At 41.4% G+C, this 17,903-nt stretch overlaps 1 pseudogene across 1 annotated transcript; it reads right to left on the reverse strand.

Moving 5' to 3' along the window:
- Positions 1 to 6,630: 6,630 nt before the first annotated feature.
- On the reverse strand, positions 6,631 to 7,899 carry LOC308516221 (SHC-transforming protein 1-like; annotated as a pseudogene). Its single transcript has one exon. The product of its transcript is annotated as an SHC-transforming protein 1-like (transcript).
- Positions 7,900 to 17,903: the final 10,004 nt, after the last annotated feature.

The raw sequence follows: 17,903 nt of genomic DNA on the forward strand, positions 1-17,903 counted from the left end.
CAGGAGAGGAAGAGCTGGAAGGGTCAGAAAGGGCCAAGCAGAGAAAAACTCTATCTGGGAAAAAATGTAAATTGTATTCTAAAGCTCATAGCACGGGGATAGACAGTGAAGATTGAAGCCAGGAGAATACATGGTCAGTTTTATATTTTAGAAAGTTCATTGGGCAGAAGTGAGTAAATGGTGGAGTGGGAGAGCTTGAGATTAGACCAGTGGTTCTCAACCTTCCTAATGCCGTGACCCTTTAATACAGTTCCTCATGTTGTGGTGACCCCCAACCATCAAATTATTTTTGTTGCTACTTCATAACTGTAATTTTTTCTACTGTTATGAATCGTAATGTAAATATCTGATATGCAGGATGTATTTTCATTGTTACAAATTGAACATAATTAAAGCATAGTGATTAATCACAAAAACAACATGTAATTATATATGTGTTTTCCGATGGTCTTAGGCGAACCCCTGTGAAAGGGTCATTCGGCCCCCAAAGGGGTCGCAACCCACAGGTTGAGAACCGCTGGATTAGACCATTGAGGAGATTTCTGTGATGATGTGGCTCAGGGAAAGGGGCTCAGTCTAGTGCAGTGGGGCTAGGAAGAGAGAATAAATTCACTAAGTAGTTTGTGAAAAGACTAGGCAAAGTTACATGTTGGAATACTTCACAGAAGCAAGTAGAAGGAGAAACAGAAATGCTGCCCAGACAATTATGAAGCAGAAGTACTGGCTGATGTTAAGAAATGTTAGAAACACAATAGAAGGTGAAATTGTAGCATACACACAACCCACAAGATTAAAATGAAATATATTAAAACCTTAACAGCCATGGATAGTGACATGACAGACCATTTTTCTTTTATTTTTTCTACTTTTCTATACTTAAAATGAGTCCTATTTGTAATGCAGAACTATGGCAAATATTAAGAAAAGAAGGATGGAGGAAGGAAGTGGGGAAAGGAGGAAAGAAGGATGGGAGGAAGAACAGAAACAGATTTCAAAGGTATTGAAGATATAATCAATGGTGTATGGGAAGGAAAAATGGTTCCATAAAGAAAGAGAGAGTTATACCAACTGCATATTTCAAAGACCTAGAACAAACTCTCCAAAAATTCATCTGGAATAAAAAAAATCCTGAATAGCCACATCCTGAGAAAGAATAAAAAAATAGGAAGTATCACAATACCAGATATCAAGCTATATTACCAAGCCATGGTTCTTAAAACTATCTGGTACTGGCACAAGAACAGACATATAGACCAATGGAACAGAATAGAGGACCCAGAAATCGATGCAAGCCATTATGCTCAATTAATGTTTGACAAAGGAGGCAGGAGCATACAATGGCATCAAGACAGTCTCTTTAATAAATGGTGCTGGGAAATGTGGTCAAATACAAAAAAAAAAAAAATGAAACTAGATCATCAATTTACACCATACACAAAATAAAAACTCAAAATGGCTAAAGGACTTAAATGTAAGATGGGAAACAATAAGACTCTTAGAAGACTCCATAGGCAGACCTGAAATATCAGACATACGTCATAACAATATCTTTACCAACACAGCTCCTAGGGCAAGGGAGACTAAAGAGAAAATAAACAAATGGGACTACATCAAAATAAAAAGCTTCTGTACAACAAAAGAAACCATCAACAAAACAATAAGAAAGCCCATGGCAAGGGAGAACATATTTGCCAATGCTATTTCAGATAAGGGTTTAATCTCCAAAATTTACAGAGAACTCATACAACTTAACAAAAGGAAGATAAACAATCCCCCCCCCCCCAAAAAAAAATGAACAAAGGACCTAAATAGACATTTTTCTAAAGAGGACATACAGAAGGCCAAGAGACATATGAAAACATGCTCAAAGTCACTAATCATCTGAGAGATGCAAATCAAAATGACAATGATGTACCATCTCACACTTGTCAGAATGGCTATCATCAACAAATCAACAAATGACAAGTGCTGGTGAGGATGTGGAGAAAAAGGAACCCTTGTGAACTTCTGGTGGGAATGCAGACTGGTGCAGTCACTGTGGAAAACAGTATGGATTTTCCTCAAAAAATTAAAAATGGAACTCCCATATGACCCAGTGATCCCATTCTAAGAATATATCTCAAGAAACCAGAAACACCAATCAGGAAGGATATATGCATCCCTATGTTCATAGCAGCACAATTTACCATAGCTAAGATTTGGAAAGAGCCTAAGTGCCCATCAGCAGATGAGTAGATTAAAAAACTGGTACATCTACACAATGGAATACTATGATGCTACAAAAAAGAAGGAATTTTTACCATTTGCAACAGCATGGATGGACCTGGAGAGCATTATGCTAAGCGAAACAAGTCAGTCAGAGAAAGATAAATATTACATGATCTCACTCATATAATGATCAACATAAACTGATGAACAAAAATAGATTCAGCCTTGACTGGTTTGGCTCAGGGGATAGAGCGTCAGCCTGTGGACTGAAAGGTCCCGGGTTCGATTCCGGTTAAGGGTATGTACCTTGGTTGTGGGCACATCCCCAGTGGGGGGTGTGCAGGAGGCAGCCAATCGATGTTTCTCTCTCATCAATGTTTCTAGCTCTCTATCCCTCTCCCTTCCTCTCTGTAAAAAATCAATAAAATACATTAAAAAAAATAGATTCAGAAACAAATGGCATGGGAGGGGAGGGTTAGAGATTAACCAAAAGACTTGTATGCATGCATATTAGCATAATCAATGGACACAGACACTGGGGTGGTGGGGGCTTGCCCTCAGGTGTAGGAGTGGCGGGGGGGTCAACTGGGGAAAAAGGGGAAATATGTAATACTTTAAACAATAAAATAAATAAATAATAAATAGATATGTAAATAAATAAATAAATAAACAAACAAACAAATAAATAAGAGAGTTATGGTTCCTACAGAAGCCTCTTTAACTTACCCTGTTCTAGAAGTTTCCACAAAGCAGGCATTGTAGATAGACTATGGCACCCAGATCAGATGTGCAGTAAGTATGGGTAGTAAACATGAGATAGAAGCCGAGGTAGGCGAGTAATTAAACTATGTTCTCTGGCTGTCCATTGGTTCAACTATAATTGCTGAGGTGGCCAGACGGGGAATATGTGCTGTAGGAAAGCAGTGCCTTTGAGTCTGATTTCTGTGACAGAGGCTGCCGTGGTGAGGTTGGATCCATGGCTGGCTACCCAGCTCTGTGCAGTCCCTGTCCAGCCCTAGGCTGTGCTTCCCTGACTCAGACCGCTTGATATACTGATTGTTGATATGTGTTGAGAATTTGATTGGGTTGAACAGAACATGGTGGTAAATACCCAGTCATTAACTATCTTTTTTTTTCCTCCTGAGCCCTTGGAAAATAAACTATAATAATAATAGTGACCATAATGATAAAAAATGGGCAATACAATATTTGCCAATGGAACTGGAAGTAATATCAATAGCTTCTCTGAGTATTCAAATATTCAAATCTTTGAGTCATTTTTTTCCAGGAAGAGTCCAAAAGTGGCCTGAAATTCCATGCAGTAATTTCCCTTACTAGAGCTGTCTGCAGGAGCAAGCCCCGTGTTTGTGGAGGAGCACGTGGATGTAAATGCTCGCCTAAGAGCACCACTTCTCTCCACGCCACCTTTGCCTTAAGGCTCTATGCTCAAACCTAGTGCTCAGTTCATAAATCAACTTCCCTAAGGTGGTTGAATGATGTTGTCCTTGTGCTCCCATGGCCTCTGTACTTACCTATATTCTGACACTCTATCCGCTGCATTTTACTTGCCTGTCTATGCTCTAGATTTCAAGATCTATAAAGAAGAAATCATGTCTTATTCACAGCACCCACCACAATGCCGGCACATGCTGAAAAGTATTGACCAAATATAGGAACATGGATTTTATTAAATGACATTATTAAATTAATGAACAAATGATTTAAGTTAAAAAAAAATACACAGTTAACAACATGAAGAACCAAATACTTAATATCATTTGCCTTGCTTCACTAGTGGGCTCTTTAATATAGATTTCACCCCTCCTCCCCCAAACACACACATATACACATACACACACTTCCATGAGCAGTTGTCTACTGCGGCATTGAGCTCTGGAAAAGAGAAAGGTGATAGATCAAAAAAAAGTATTTATCAATTATAACTACTGCACGGGCTCTTGGACAGTGCTCATTTTACCCAGATATGGAAACTATTCCTACAGAACAAAATGAAAAGCAGTGGGAACAGAGCAAGGGAGTTTCATTCAGCAATGATTTTTTCCCTAAGGCATAAATTGATGCTTTAATGTTTTATTTGTTGAGGCGCAAAACCCTTTTAACTATTATTTCTGCATATGGAACTAGGAATATAGTCTTATATGATGCAATGAGAAATACACAACTTCACCTCGAGATATTGCTGCCCCAAATGAAGGAACATCATGAAGGAACATCAGACTTTGGAGAAATTCTGTGCCAGAATAAAGAAGACTAAAGACCCCTGACAACTAAATAAAATGTGTAATCCTAGATTTGCATCCTGGAATTTCTCTTTCTCTCTCTCTCTCCCATCTACCATCTACCTATCTATCCAACTATCCATCTATGTAAGAAAATATCATTGGAACAATTTTCATAAATTGAATAAGGTTTGTAGATTAAAAATAATATTGTGTCACCGTTATTTTTCTAGTCTTGATCATTGTAAATGTGGTTGTATAACAGAATTACCTTGTTCTTTGAAAACATTGGAAATCTGGGTGAAGCGTATTCTAGAATTCTTTTTACTCTTTTTACAGTTTTTAAATAAGTTTAAAGGTATTTAAAAATAAAAATATTATAAAATTAGGGCTATAAATTCATATGACAATTTGAGGGAGATGTACTGTTATGGACTGCATTATTCTGTCCTCCCCAAATTCATATGTTAAAACCTAATTCCCAATGTGATGGCATTTGAAGATGGGGCCCTTGGGGGAAGATTAAGTCAGAAGGGTAGAGCTATCATGAATAGGATTAGTGCTCTTATAAAAGATCCCAGACAGCTCTCTCACCCCCTCTGCCATGTAAGGACACAGTGAGGAGGTCATCTGTAACCAGGGAGTGGGTCCTCACCAGTCACTGTATCTGCTGGCACCTTGGACTTGGACTTTCAGCCTCTGGGTCTGTGAGAAATAAGCCACCCAGTCTCTGATATTTTTGTCATAGCAGCCTGATCAAAACAAGACATGAACATTGAACACAATAGTAATTATACTAAATTAGGTTAAATTTTAAGCATGCTGGACATTTGCTAAGAGACCTACAGGTGTTTGTTTCTCTCAGGGTTAGTTTCAAAGTGCAGTGTAGCATATTGGATTTTGTGTAATTGCCAGTAATATAGTGTAAGGATGAGGGCCTGCAAACATGTAGTGTTGCAATAATATTAAAAGCCTCAAGTGCACTCTAGTCAACAGAAGTCCTCAGAGGCAGCTAAGCAGTCCAGTGCCTACAGGTAAGAAACTGGAAAGAAAGGATCCAAAGTAAACATGACTTGCAGGCTGACTATTGCACCATTGCTCTCTTGACAATTTTTTTGCTTTCTGTAGTACCCATAAAGGGAGGCCCATCCTTCCAACTGATAGATTTTTATTTTCTCTAATTATGATCCTCAGAAAGCAAGACTATCCAAAATACTTTGTATTCAAACAAAAGAAATCTGTTTGAATTCATTTAATGTTGACAAGGATACACACTGACTTTCATGGGCCCTAGACCTTTTTACTTTTGTGGGCTTCATCATAATATTTTTTTCTGTTTGAGACAAAATTTAGTATTTTTTTTTGTGTGTCCAATATTATCTTTTTCTGTATGCTGTTGAATATAACATGCATGCAACATGGAAGGGGTGGGGTGAACAACATGTATATACAAATCCTTGGGGACAAAGGCCCCGGCCAGGAGGCACTGAGCAAAGGAGGGGTCCATCTCCCCCCTGGCCGGGAGGGGAGCTCTGAGGCAATCTGTAAAGGGGGCATATGCCCAGGGAGAGGGAACAGCTGCCACTCCTGCTTCTGTTCCCCCAACCTAAACCGGAGGGATGCTGAGGAAGGAGAAGGCAGGGTCCCAGAAGCCAGGGGATCAGCACCCCTATCCTTGGCCTCAGGGGCCCAAGAACTCTTTGCATAAAATATCTTCAGAACTAGGAGATGGTCAAAGGCACAAAGTTTAAACACTGGGAAGGGAGGGCTGTTGAGAGGGGCTGGAGTACCCTGAGCCCAGGGGTAGACCAGAGGTGTGATCTGTTGCTCGTTTCCTGGAAGGGTGACTGCCTGTCATCACAGGACATTTTCCATTATGAGGCACACGGCCCAGGCCTTGAGCACCCACCTTCCTGAGGAAGTGGATATCAGGTTGGCACAGGAAAGGCCCTGGGAAGGGGCCACTCTAGGTTAATACTTTGGTGAGGTTTGGGGAGAAGTAGGATTCTACCCCAGGCTCCTGACTCAAACCTTCTCCCTGAGCTGGATGCTAAACCCAGTGTCCACACTACCCCCAGCTCCTACACAAGGCCAATCTCACAGAACACTCCAAAGTGAGGTCCTGAAGTCAGGGAATAGTGGACGGGTTGAAGGGAGTTTTCCGGCAAGCACCTGGGACGGATCACAATTTCCGTTCCACTGGTTGCTGTAGACACAGTTCGCTGCCCGCAGAGATGCAGAGATGCAGAGATGATGGGCAAGTGATTGTCCATGTGGTAACTGATGAGGTGACTGACGCTCTCAAAGCGGTGATCCTTTGTCCGAACCACACCCTCAGGGTCCACCAGCAGCAGGTGCTTGGGCTGCCCGCTCTGCAGGCCAGTGAGCACGTACTGGCCAGGCGTGGTCGTGCTTTCCCGCACCAGGAAGTCCCGGTTGAGCTGCAGCAGGGCCTCAGCCTCCCGCCGGTTCAGCTTTCCATGGAACCACGGCTCCCCTAGCAGCTGCTCAGCCATGGCCACTGACTGGGGAGGTGGAGGCACCCGAAGGGCATCTTCAAAAGGCTTCATGTCAAAGAGGTCTCGGGGCGCACTGCCATTGACAGCAAGATTGGGGGGCCCAGCCCCGCCCCCTGCTTGCCGGCCCTTGTCCAGGTTCTGGATGTTGACATAGGAGGGGTCATCAAAGAGCTCTCTGCCTGCTGGGCAGGGTGGCAGAGCTGGCATCTGCTTGTGGACTTCTGGGTCTCCCCCTGCAGGCTGCCCCACAGGCAGCGTAGCTCCAAGGTGGCTGGGGTTATGGGCACTGGGCAGAGTGGGTCAAGCAGGCCCCTGGGGGGTTCCTTCCCGAAGCCTCATGTCCACCACCACCCCAAGAGGGGCTTCCTTCCCCGGGGAAGTCATTATAGTATTGATCAGGTGGCTCTTCCTCCTCCTCATCCCAAGCTGAGCCATCAAAGCCAGCCATCCTGTTATGGGGGGTGACCAGCTTGGGCGGGTTCCTGAGGTATTGTTTGAATCGTAACTGGAAGGCCTGGCCAATGGTGCTGATGACGTCCTGAGCAAGCCCTTCGGGACACTCCAGGATGTGGCAGGCTCTCTGATTCACTGGGTCTTTGGCAACATAGGCGACATACTCAGCTGTGTCCGGTCCCGCCAGACACGAATGAGATAGATTGCATGTGATGGTGGGTGATGATCTGTTTGCAATCTGCGGCCATGAGGTTGAGGCTGCTGGTGGAGACGGTGAGAGTGATTGGCATTCCAGCAAATTTCAGGTTACTCCTCCCCAGAATGGAACTGAGTGGGCGGCTACAGGGCTTTCTCCTTCTTGAAGCCCCCTTAGCACCTGGCACAGCCTCACACACCAGGCTGATGGCCTCCCTGGTGACCTGAGTCCGAGTGTTGAAGTCCAGGGCACGCATGGACTGCAGGACCTCCACACAGCCCATGTACAGGGCCTCATGGAGTCTCCGCACCGCACCGCAGGATGATTTGGTTCTGGATCATGCCAGTGCCTCTTTAGGTCGCTGCTCCAACTTTCTCCCCTGGAAAGCCTCCCTGGAGAAACTTTATAGCACTCACTTCTGGCCTCGCTAACCCCTGACCCTCTACCCCACCATCCCCCATTATTTCTGACTGTAAATTTTTTTGAGGTCATAGCTCACCTCCTGTAAAGAGCCTTGTGGTGTCACAGAAGTTTCTGCAAAATTAAATAGAAGATAAAGTGCCATCTGGAGGAATGATATTAATTATAAAATTACAAATATTAGTCTTTGCCTGGCTGGCGTGGCTCAGTGGTTGAGTGTTGACCTATGAACCAGGAGATCACAGTTTGATTCCTGGCCAGAGCACATGCCTGTGTTGCAGGCTCTATCCCCAGTAGGGGGCATGCAGGAGGAATCAGTGATTCTCTCTCATCATTGATGTTTCTATTCCTCTCTCCCTCTCTCTTCCTCTCTCTCAAATCAATAAAAAAAATTACAAATATTAGTCTTCATATGGAATGTTATTCCAATAATCAGTGAGAATCATCCTATATAATAAAGAACTAATATGCAAATTGACCATCACACCCTTACAAGATGGTTGCCTATGACCAGGCCATCAGGGGGGTTAGTGAGGGATGACCAAACAACTGAACAAGCAGGCTACATGGGGCAACCAGGCCGGCAGGGGGGGCAGTTGGGAGTGATTAGGCTGGCAGGCAGGAGAGTGATTAGGAGTCAGTGGTCCAGGATTGTGAGAGGGATGTCCCAGATTGGAGAGGGTGCAGGCTAGGCTAAGGGGGAATACTCGCCCCCCGTACGAATTTCATGCACCGGGCCTCTAGTTTTAAAATAAAAGACATTGATCAGGGTTGGCCAAAAATCATGTCTTTTATTTGCAACAACTGTTTCTTAAAATTGAGACATTGTGCCCTGGCCATTGTGCTAAGTGGTCAGAGCATGGGTCCTGTGCACCTAAGAGTTTCAGGTCAATTCTTGGTCAAGGGCATATACTTGAGTTGCAGGTCTGGTCCACAGCCCTGGTTGGGGCTCCTGCAAGAGGCAACCAATTGATGTGTCTCTTTCACATGGATGCTTCTCTCTCTCTCTCTCTCTTTCTCTCTCTCTCTCTTTCTCTTCCATTGCCCCCCCCCCCCCTTCTACTCTCCATAAAAATCAATGGAAATAATGTCCTCAGGTGAGGATTAACACAAACAAACAAATAAATTATCAACTAATTAAGATATTGTCCATGGTTCTCAAGTCATCCTCTTAGAGTTTAAAGAGGATCTGGAAGAATTGTGCCTTTTGGTGAACTAGTCCTTTCCCTACTGTTTCACTGCTCCCATTGTGCCAAGTGTTCATGCAGTGCTTTAATGCCAGGGCAGGAGGACATAGTCTACTTCTTTCCATCCCAAATTTATCAAAGAATCAAAAGTGATTTTTTAATAGACCACACTGTAAATACTGAGAAATCATGTGTGTGCTTTTTAAAGTGCTTACTTATTTGGCTTCTGCAAATGTAGAATATTAAGTGCTGGGTGTTCAGTAGTGAACAAAATTGCAAAAAAATAAATTAAAAAAAATAATCCCTGCCTTTATGAAACTTAACATGCTACAGATATCTCTTTAGTTTTAGCTATTGTGTCCTCTAACTTCTGAATTCCATAGCAATGGTTTCATTTATTTTATATAATTAAATTCCAAAACAGCCTGGGGAGCTAGCTCATCTTCATTCTGCAGAGGTAATCAGAGAAGCAAGAGAAGGTTTCTGAAATAAGAACTAAATTTGAATTGGGAATGAGAGTGATTGAAGCAACTCTAGGTGTATGTTGGCTAACCCTAGCAACCTGACCCAGGTGATCTGGAATTCCTTTCACTGTGACAGCTTAGTTCAATGGCCTTTGGCCCTGTAAGTGAGGTGCCCAGGGCTTCCAAGAAATTGTGAAAAAACAAGCGGGGATCATTTCAGTTCACCACTGAATTCAACAAACAATGGTTTCAATGACAAAGGCATATCTAAACCAGATAAATAAATCATTTCTTTTTCTTTTCTTAGTGTGAAGCTCATTCATGAGGAGACCTCTGCTCAGACTTAGAGTAAAAATGGGTACAGAAGCCTGTACAGATAGTTCGGAGAAGGTTTTTTTTGTTTTTTAAATCCTTACGCAAGGATATATTTTTATTGATTTATTTTTTTTAGAAAGAGGAGAGAGATTGGTTACCTCCCCAACACACCCTGATGTGGGATCAAACTACAACCTTTTGCTGTAGGAATGATGCACCAACCAACTGAGCCACCTGGCCAGGGAGGAGGCAAATTGAATTTTAGCAATTAAAAATCTTAATTTATCTGCCTGGCTGGTGTGGTTCAACAGTTCAGCTTCGACCCAGGAATGAAGAGGTCATGAGTTCTACTCCTGATCAGGGTACATACCTGGGTTGTGGGCTCGATCCCCAGTAGGGGGCGTGCAGGAGGCAGCTGATGGATGATGTTTTTCATGGATGTTTCTATCTCTCTATCCCTCTCCCTTCCCCTCTCTCTCTAAAAATCAATAAAAACATATTTTTAAAAATCTTCATTTATCATGAAACTAACAATAAAAACTCAGAAAATTCAGCTTAATTATGTGATAGAATTGCACTAACCTTTTTTTCTTTGCAGCTATTTAGAAGGCTTCCTTCATGCATTTGCCTCTTCAATGGTAGAAAAAAGAGCAGCAATAGCAATTTTGCTTTTTTAATAACTGAAGATATGGGTCAAAACAGTAAACCCAAAAGAGTATTACTTTCTCAAAGAAAAGCGCAGCAAAAGTTCCTTTATTCTGTCTTAACTTATTGTTTGTTATTAATCACTTTTGGGGATCTTAAAGCCTCTGGGATTAGGGTCCCAAGGAAAACACTGGTCTTCTCAGAGGCTCCCAGTCCGCTGATCCCAGAGATCAAGGTGAAGCTGCAAGTCTAGCTGATTTATCCTAAAAGTCAGACCACATCATTGGTGCCACATCCTGTTTGGTAACTATCCTTTCATTAGGAAAAACCAGCCATTGATATCAACTCAGATTTAAGAGGAGGGGAACTAAATTCTACTTTTCAATGGCAGGAGTAGTAAAAAATTCTCAGCCATCTTTAAGTTGCCAAAATAGGACTGAAAACCACTGTAATAGCCTAATCTCCCCATGTTATAGATGGAGATGCTTTGATAGAACATCAATTTTGAGTAAGTGCAATTAACTCTAAAACTTCAAACATGATGTTCAGAACTCTGGCAAACTTTAAGTCAAAAACTTTGTTGGAGACCAGCCACATTGCTTTTGGTCTCTCTCTAATAAAATATACCATTAGTTGTCTGCTTGAAACTTCTTAGGAGAAAGGCTTTTAATTCCTATCTATTTTCCTTAAGAGCTAAAAAAAAGAAAATCCAAAATTTTCAAATTAAATGGTAAATATTCACACATCCCATGAAAAAGGGGTGGAGGTGTGATCTTTGCAAATACTCTGTATTATGTGTTTTGTGTCACCTATCATCATCATGATTTCATATTATAAGCCTTGTGAGGGTATGACTGAGAAAGGAGAGCAGCACTTCAAAACATCTGAAAAGGATTTAGGTCAGTGAAGAAAGTATTGCCACAAACTGGCTTATCAAGAAGCAGATTCTGATCAAAAAGTTCTAGAGATCTGTTGTTAAACAACATGCATATAGTTAACACTACTGTACTGTATTCCTAAACATGGTTGAGGTAGTAAATTTTAAGTCATGTGTTTTTTGCCACAATAAAACCCAAAACCAAACAGGCAGAAGGTTCTGGGATGATTTTGGCGTTTAAGACATTTACTAAGGATCAAATCCTACGGGGAAAAAAAAAAAAAGCGGGTGAGGAAGCAGGATTGGGCACAGGTGAACAGCCAAATTGCTTATGCAAGCCCTACCATAGACTTAGACAACCCAGCAGGCAAGCCCTAGAGCAAATAATGTTGTCCAGCCTAGAGCTGAACCGCCCACCTTTATACTCTCACTGAGCCACTGGATGCAGGCTGCCCCAGGAAGGCTGTGGCCTTGGCCAAGGCAGCTCCAGCAGGGTCTTAGTTGAAGGCACGTGGGGACAGTGGAACACCATTCTACTGCCATTGTTTAAGAAAGAAAATACAGTGACAACACATGGGAACGTAACAACTGCACTTTGAAGATGTTGTCTGAGATCCCTGGAGGAATAATATGAGACACATGATTTAATGACAACTTCAGTTCATTGAAAATCGAATCTAAGAGTATTTAGTATTAATTTTAGCTAGAAAAATCCACTCCTTTGTTTTTACACACGTACACACCCACACACAAATCCTCTTTTAACACAACATAGTCAAAGCTCAGGAATAAGTCAAAGGGGTGTGAGTATGAAGAATGTAATATATTTAAGCTTTGTAATTTCTACACTATGAAATTTTTTCATAATATTATGTGTTCTTATGGATTTCTTCCAAGTTTTCTGCATTTATTTTCAGCTTGTATAAAAAGAGCCATGGATTACCAGCACATGCTAATAAGATACAATTTGAAGTTTAAAAATGTTACTAAAAGGAAATTTTGTTGATTTGGTTCTTAATATTCTCATGTAATTTTGCACTTTCTTATTTAACAACATTTTCACATTTTTGATCAGAATATTTTGAGGCTTTCAAAGATCTCCCTTGCTCTCAGCATGAACTTGGACAAATTCTTATTCTCTCTAAACTACAGTTGCCTGATCTGTAAAATGGACATACAATGGCATGTACTTCATAGGCTCATTGTGAGTGTTAAATGATATAATGTTGTAGATGGTTTAAGACAGTGGATGGCACAAAGAAACAAGTCAATATGTGTAACTGACTGTCTTGTGATACTGTTAACTGTCCTTTCATTAGTAAAAATCAGCCATTACCATATGCCACACTTTTGCAAAATATATTTGTTGAAAAGTAATGACTTAGGAATGGAAACCCAAATCTCTGATCCTAGGGTTCTGTCTCCAAGAATTTTCTAAATCCGTCACAAGGTGGCCCCAAATCCATGTACTCTCTGACTCCACACTCATGGAAAATGAATCAAACAGCAAGAAGACGTTGTAGCAAAAACCCATGTTAATAATAATTCAAAGTGTAGGTGGTCCGCTTAAAAATGAGCTGTCTATTTGGCTTCAAAAAGAGAGAAAAGTAAGCCTCATTTATTTGAAATGGGCAAGAAGGCTGTTAAATGTGTCTAGACATTTTTCTTCAAGGCTAGTTTCAATAGAGTGGTGAATAAATCATCCTATTGACGCTGAAAACACTTCAAGTAGTACATGGCCTAGCATGTTTGAGAAAAACCTCTAATCTTTACCTTTTCCCTCTTTTACAAATGGGCTATTTAGCAATTATTTATTTTTTGGTTTTACCTGAGTACTTGTAAAAATGGTTTGAGAACCATTTCTTTCCCCTTTATCCTCTCCAACTCAAAACAGAGAAAAACAATAGATTATAAATGATGTAAGATCCTGTCAGAAAAGCCTCAGATTAAAGGTTTTAGAAGTTCATGACTAATTCATTACCTCTTCCTCTTATCTCAGAATCCTTGAAATCTTAAGATGGAGCCTCAACAATTTATTTCCAGACAGTGAACAATTCTTTCCAGGCTAGGTAGTGCAATGCTAAAGGCAATGCTTAGCAACTGACTGCAACTGATAGGCAATCTATCTATATAAAAGGCTAATATGCTAAGTGTCCAACCATCTGGGTAATGACATTAAGCAGCAACACCTGGCTTCCTCTCCCTAGCAATGACTAGCCTCAGGTGGAAACATTTTACACTGTAACCAAATGTCTGTGAAGCATTTTCCCATGCCTCATCTCATTTCATCCTCACAGAAGTCCTGGAGTAGGTAGATAGGAGACTCCGTGGAATCCTATTTTCTCTTCATTAGCCGGAAAATGGAGATTTAGAAAGCTTAGAAACTGATCCCGACTGAAAAGAAGTAAGATATGATGGACCTTGGAAATGACTTCAGGTTTTCTCACTGCTCAGAATAGTCAAACACTGCTGCAGTTAAATATTTTACCCTTTGTTCTCCCTGTGTGATCTACAATAATAATGTGCTTCGTGTTGATGACAATTACCTGAAAGAGAAGTTGGGGTGCTTCAGTGGGCTGAAAAAAGTTTAGCAGCATCAGAAAACAGGTCTAATTAAGCAAGTTTGTTCTATATCTGTAAAAGCTGACTAGCACATGTGCAATACATATAAAGCTCTCACTGGCACCAATTGCAGCTGTGTGTTTTGATCTGTCATTGTCGATCATGAATTTGGTTGTTTTTCTTGATATTCTGAAGCTGAAAGAAAGTGGTGTCATCGCATAGAAGTAAAAATGACCATTAAATATGATTGTAATAGTGATTTGGATAGATGTAATTATCCCCGTGTTGCCATCATATTCAGAAACAAAGATGAAGGACCTCCTTTGGAAAGGGACTTTCTCATTCATTGTAAACCAGATCTCAATAATCTGAATGCCTCTAAAATGAAACAAATAACTATCCTGTTTTCTACATTAGATCTAATTACATTTCCTATTCTTTTCCCACATGGTGAAAAGTCTGGGGAACGGATATTGCATTAAGACTAAGAGATAACAGTGTAATCCTATCTAATAAAGAGGAAATATGCTAATTGACACATCGTTGCAAAAGATGGTGGCACCAATAGGAGGGAATATGCTAATTGACGGCCCCACCCTCAAAGATGATGGCACCCACAGCCAATAAGAAGGGAATATGCTAATTGACTGCCCTGCATTCAAAAATGGTGGCACCCACAGCCACAAGATGGCCGGCAGGGGAGGGCAGTTCTGGGCAACCAGGCCTTCAGGGGAGGGCAGTTGAAGGGGACCAGGCCTGCAGGGGAGGGCAGTTAGGCATCAATCAGGCTGGCATGGGAGTGGTTAGGGGGTGATCAGGCAAGCAGGCAGGTGAACAGATTGGAGAAGGTGCAGGCTTGGCTGAGGGACACCCCTCCAGTGCACGAATTTTATACACTGAGCCTCTAGTTGACAATAATACTAGATACAACGGATGATGCCGAAAAGGAAAATTTTCCCATCAAATTTCTTAAAAGTATTACTTCTTTGGGAATCCTGTGTCATAAATTAGAATTGAAAGTAGGTGCAATCATCACGCTACTGAAAAATCTTAATAGTAAATGGGGTCTTTTTTAATGGTACTAGATTTATTATCAAAAGATTGTGACCTAACATAATCAAAGCTGAAGTATTAACAGTATCTCCAGAGGAGAGGTTGTTCTGATTCCAAAAATTGATTTGTCCCTGTCTGACACTGGCCTCAGTATTAGGATAAGTTTAATGAATTTATCAGTCATTTTTTGTTCATCAGATTATTTATTCACTTGATTTTTAGATTCACTTGTTGATAGATGTGTATTTGTTGTTCATAATTTGTATCTTTACCTTTTTCTTCTTCTTCCTCTTCTTAAAGGATACCTTTCAGCATTTCATATAATACTGGTTTGGTGGTGATAAACTCCTTTAGCTTTTCCTTATCTGTGAAGCTCTTTATCTGACCTTCAATTCTGAATGATAGCTTTGCTGGATAAAGTAATCTTGGTTGTAGGTTCTTGGCATTCATCACTTTGAATATTTCTTGCCACTCCCTTCTGGCCTGCAAAGTTTCTGTTGAGAAATCAGCTGACAGTCGTATGGGTATTCCCTTGTAGGTAACTGAGTTTCTTTCTCTTGTTGCTTTTAAGATTCTCTCTTTGTCTTTTGCTCTTGGCATTTTAATGATGATGTGTCTTGGTGTGGTCCTCTTTGGATTCCTTTTGTTTGGGGTTCTCTGTGCTTCCTGGACTTGTAAGTCTATTTCTTTCACCAGGTAGGGGAAGTTTTCTGTCACTATTTCTTCAAATAGGTTTTCAATATCTTGCTCTCTCTCTTCTTCTGGCACCCCCATAATTCGGATGCTGGTACACTTGAAGCTGTCCCAGAGTTTCCTTACACTATCTTCGTATTTTTGAATTCTTTTTTCATTTTGCTTTTCCGGTTGGGTGTTTTTTGCTTCTTCGCATTTCAAATCTTTGACTTGATTCTTGCGATCCTCTGGTCTGCTGTTGGGAGTCTGTATAATATTCTTTATTTCATTCAGTGTATGCTTAATTTCTAGTTGGTCCTTTTTCATATCCTCGATGGTCTCACTAGATTTCTTGAGGATCTCACTACACTTATCGGCGGTTTCTAGAAAGTTCTTGAAAAACCTTAAAAGTGTGGTTTTGAACTCTATATCCAGTAGTTTTCTTTCCTCCATTTCTGTCATTTGTGCCCTGTTTCTTTGTCTCGGCATTTTTTATGCTTCCCTGTGTTGATAAAGTGGTTTTCTGTGCTAAGTGTCCTCTAGAGCCAGGTGGCTCAGCCTCCCCAATTACCTGAGATAGACACTCTTGGTGCACCCCCTTGTGGGCTTTGTGCACAGTCTTGTTGTAGTTAAGCCTTGATTGTTGTAGGTATTACTGGGAGGAATTGACCTCCAGACCAATTGGCTGTGAGAATCAGCTGTGTCTACAGTGGGAGAACTTCTGTGCTGAAGACACCCTTCTGGGGCAAGACTTGCTTCAGTGGGGCTTTGGTGCTCACTGAGTCTGCCCCCTGAGTGTGTCTCTTATGGATCTGCGGAGTTATAATTGGATGGTCCCACTCTGACCACTGGGTACACTGGCTCTTGGATCTAAGGAGATGCTAATCTAGCCTCTGCCTGAGGCTACCCTGCAGAAGCCAGCTGTGAAGCAATGAAAGTTGCTCTGGGGCCTTGGGCAGCTGCAGTTTGTTAAGTAATTTTCAGATTACAAAGGGCCGGGCCTTTCATATGCAAAAGCCTCCATGCAGGGCTTGGGCGAGGCGGAGCCCCAGGGGATCAACTGGGCGGGCAGAGGGAGCAGTATGACTGCTCTCAGTCCTGTTCTCAAAGGCCCCGGCAATCGCTGCATGTGCCTCTGAGAGAAAGCTGCCCTCAAGTTTCGACCGATGCCAGACAGTCCCGTTTCTCCCGTATGAGTCTGGGTCCCCAGAGACTCGCCCAGAACTGGAGCTCAGAGCCTGAGACTCCCTCCCGATTAAAAAAGACAATCATGACCTCAGCCGCCAGCCGGCTCCGCATGCACCTCTGCACCTTTGTATTTTACTTCCGCATCACACCTCCTCTGAGTCTCGGTATGCTTTTCTCCTTCCTTCTAGTTGTAGAATTTCCACTCAGCCAGCATTCCTGTGGTTCTGGATGTTGTCCGTTCCGTCTTTTAGTTGTATTTTTGAAGTGGTTGTGCTAGGCAGCAATCTCCGGTGTTTACCTATGCCGCCCTCTTGGTTCTCCTATCAGTCATTGTTTTTTTTTGTTTTTTTTAAAATATATTTTATTGATTTTTTACAGAGAGGAAGGGAGAGAGATAGAGAGTTAGAAACATCAATGAGAGAGAAACATCGATTAGCTGCCTCCTGCACATCTCCCACTGGGGATGTGCCCGCAACCCATGTACATGCCCTTGACCGGAATCGAACCCGGGACCTCTCAGTCCGCAGGCCAATGCTCTATCCACTGAGCCAAACCGGTTTTGGCTAGTCATTGTTTTTATCAATGTTGTTTTTATATCATGTTTTTGTTGTTTTATATCATGTTTTTATTCTTTTTATATCATGTCTTTGTTATATCATGTTATTGTTTATTTATAAATCAATTTATACATTATTTTCATATACATTTTACTAATTTTCTTTCATCTCTGACACTTCTATTACAGAGAAATGGCAAATAGTGATATTAAAATATTTCTTCTAATTAATTTCCTTTCAATGTTCATGAATTCGTGCACCAGGCCACTAGTGTTTAAATAAATGGTAAAATAAGTAATACAGGGGAACTGAGAACATAAGAACTACCGTATGTAGTTAAGAGCCTT

Source organism: Myotis nattereri, assembly GCF_964212035.1.
Source record: "Myotis nattereri genome assembly, chromosome: 1".
In the NCBI taxonomy this organism is placed as follows: Eukaryota; Metazoa; Chordata; class Mammalia; order Chiroptera; family Vespertilionidae; genus Myotis; species Myotis nattereri.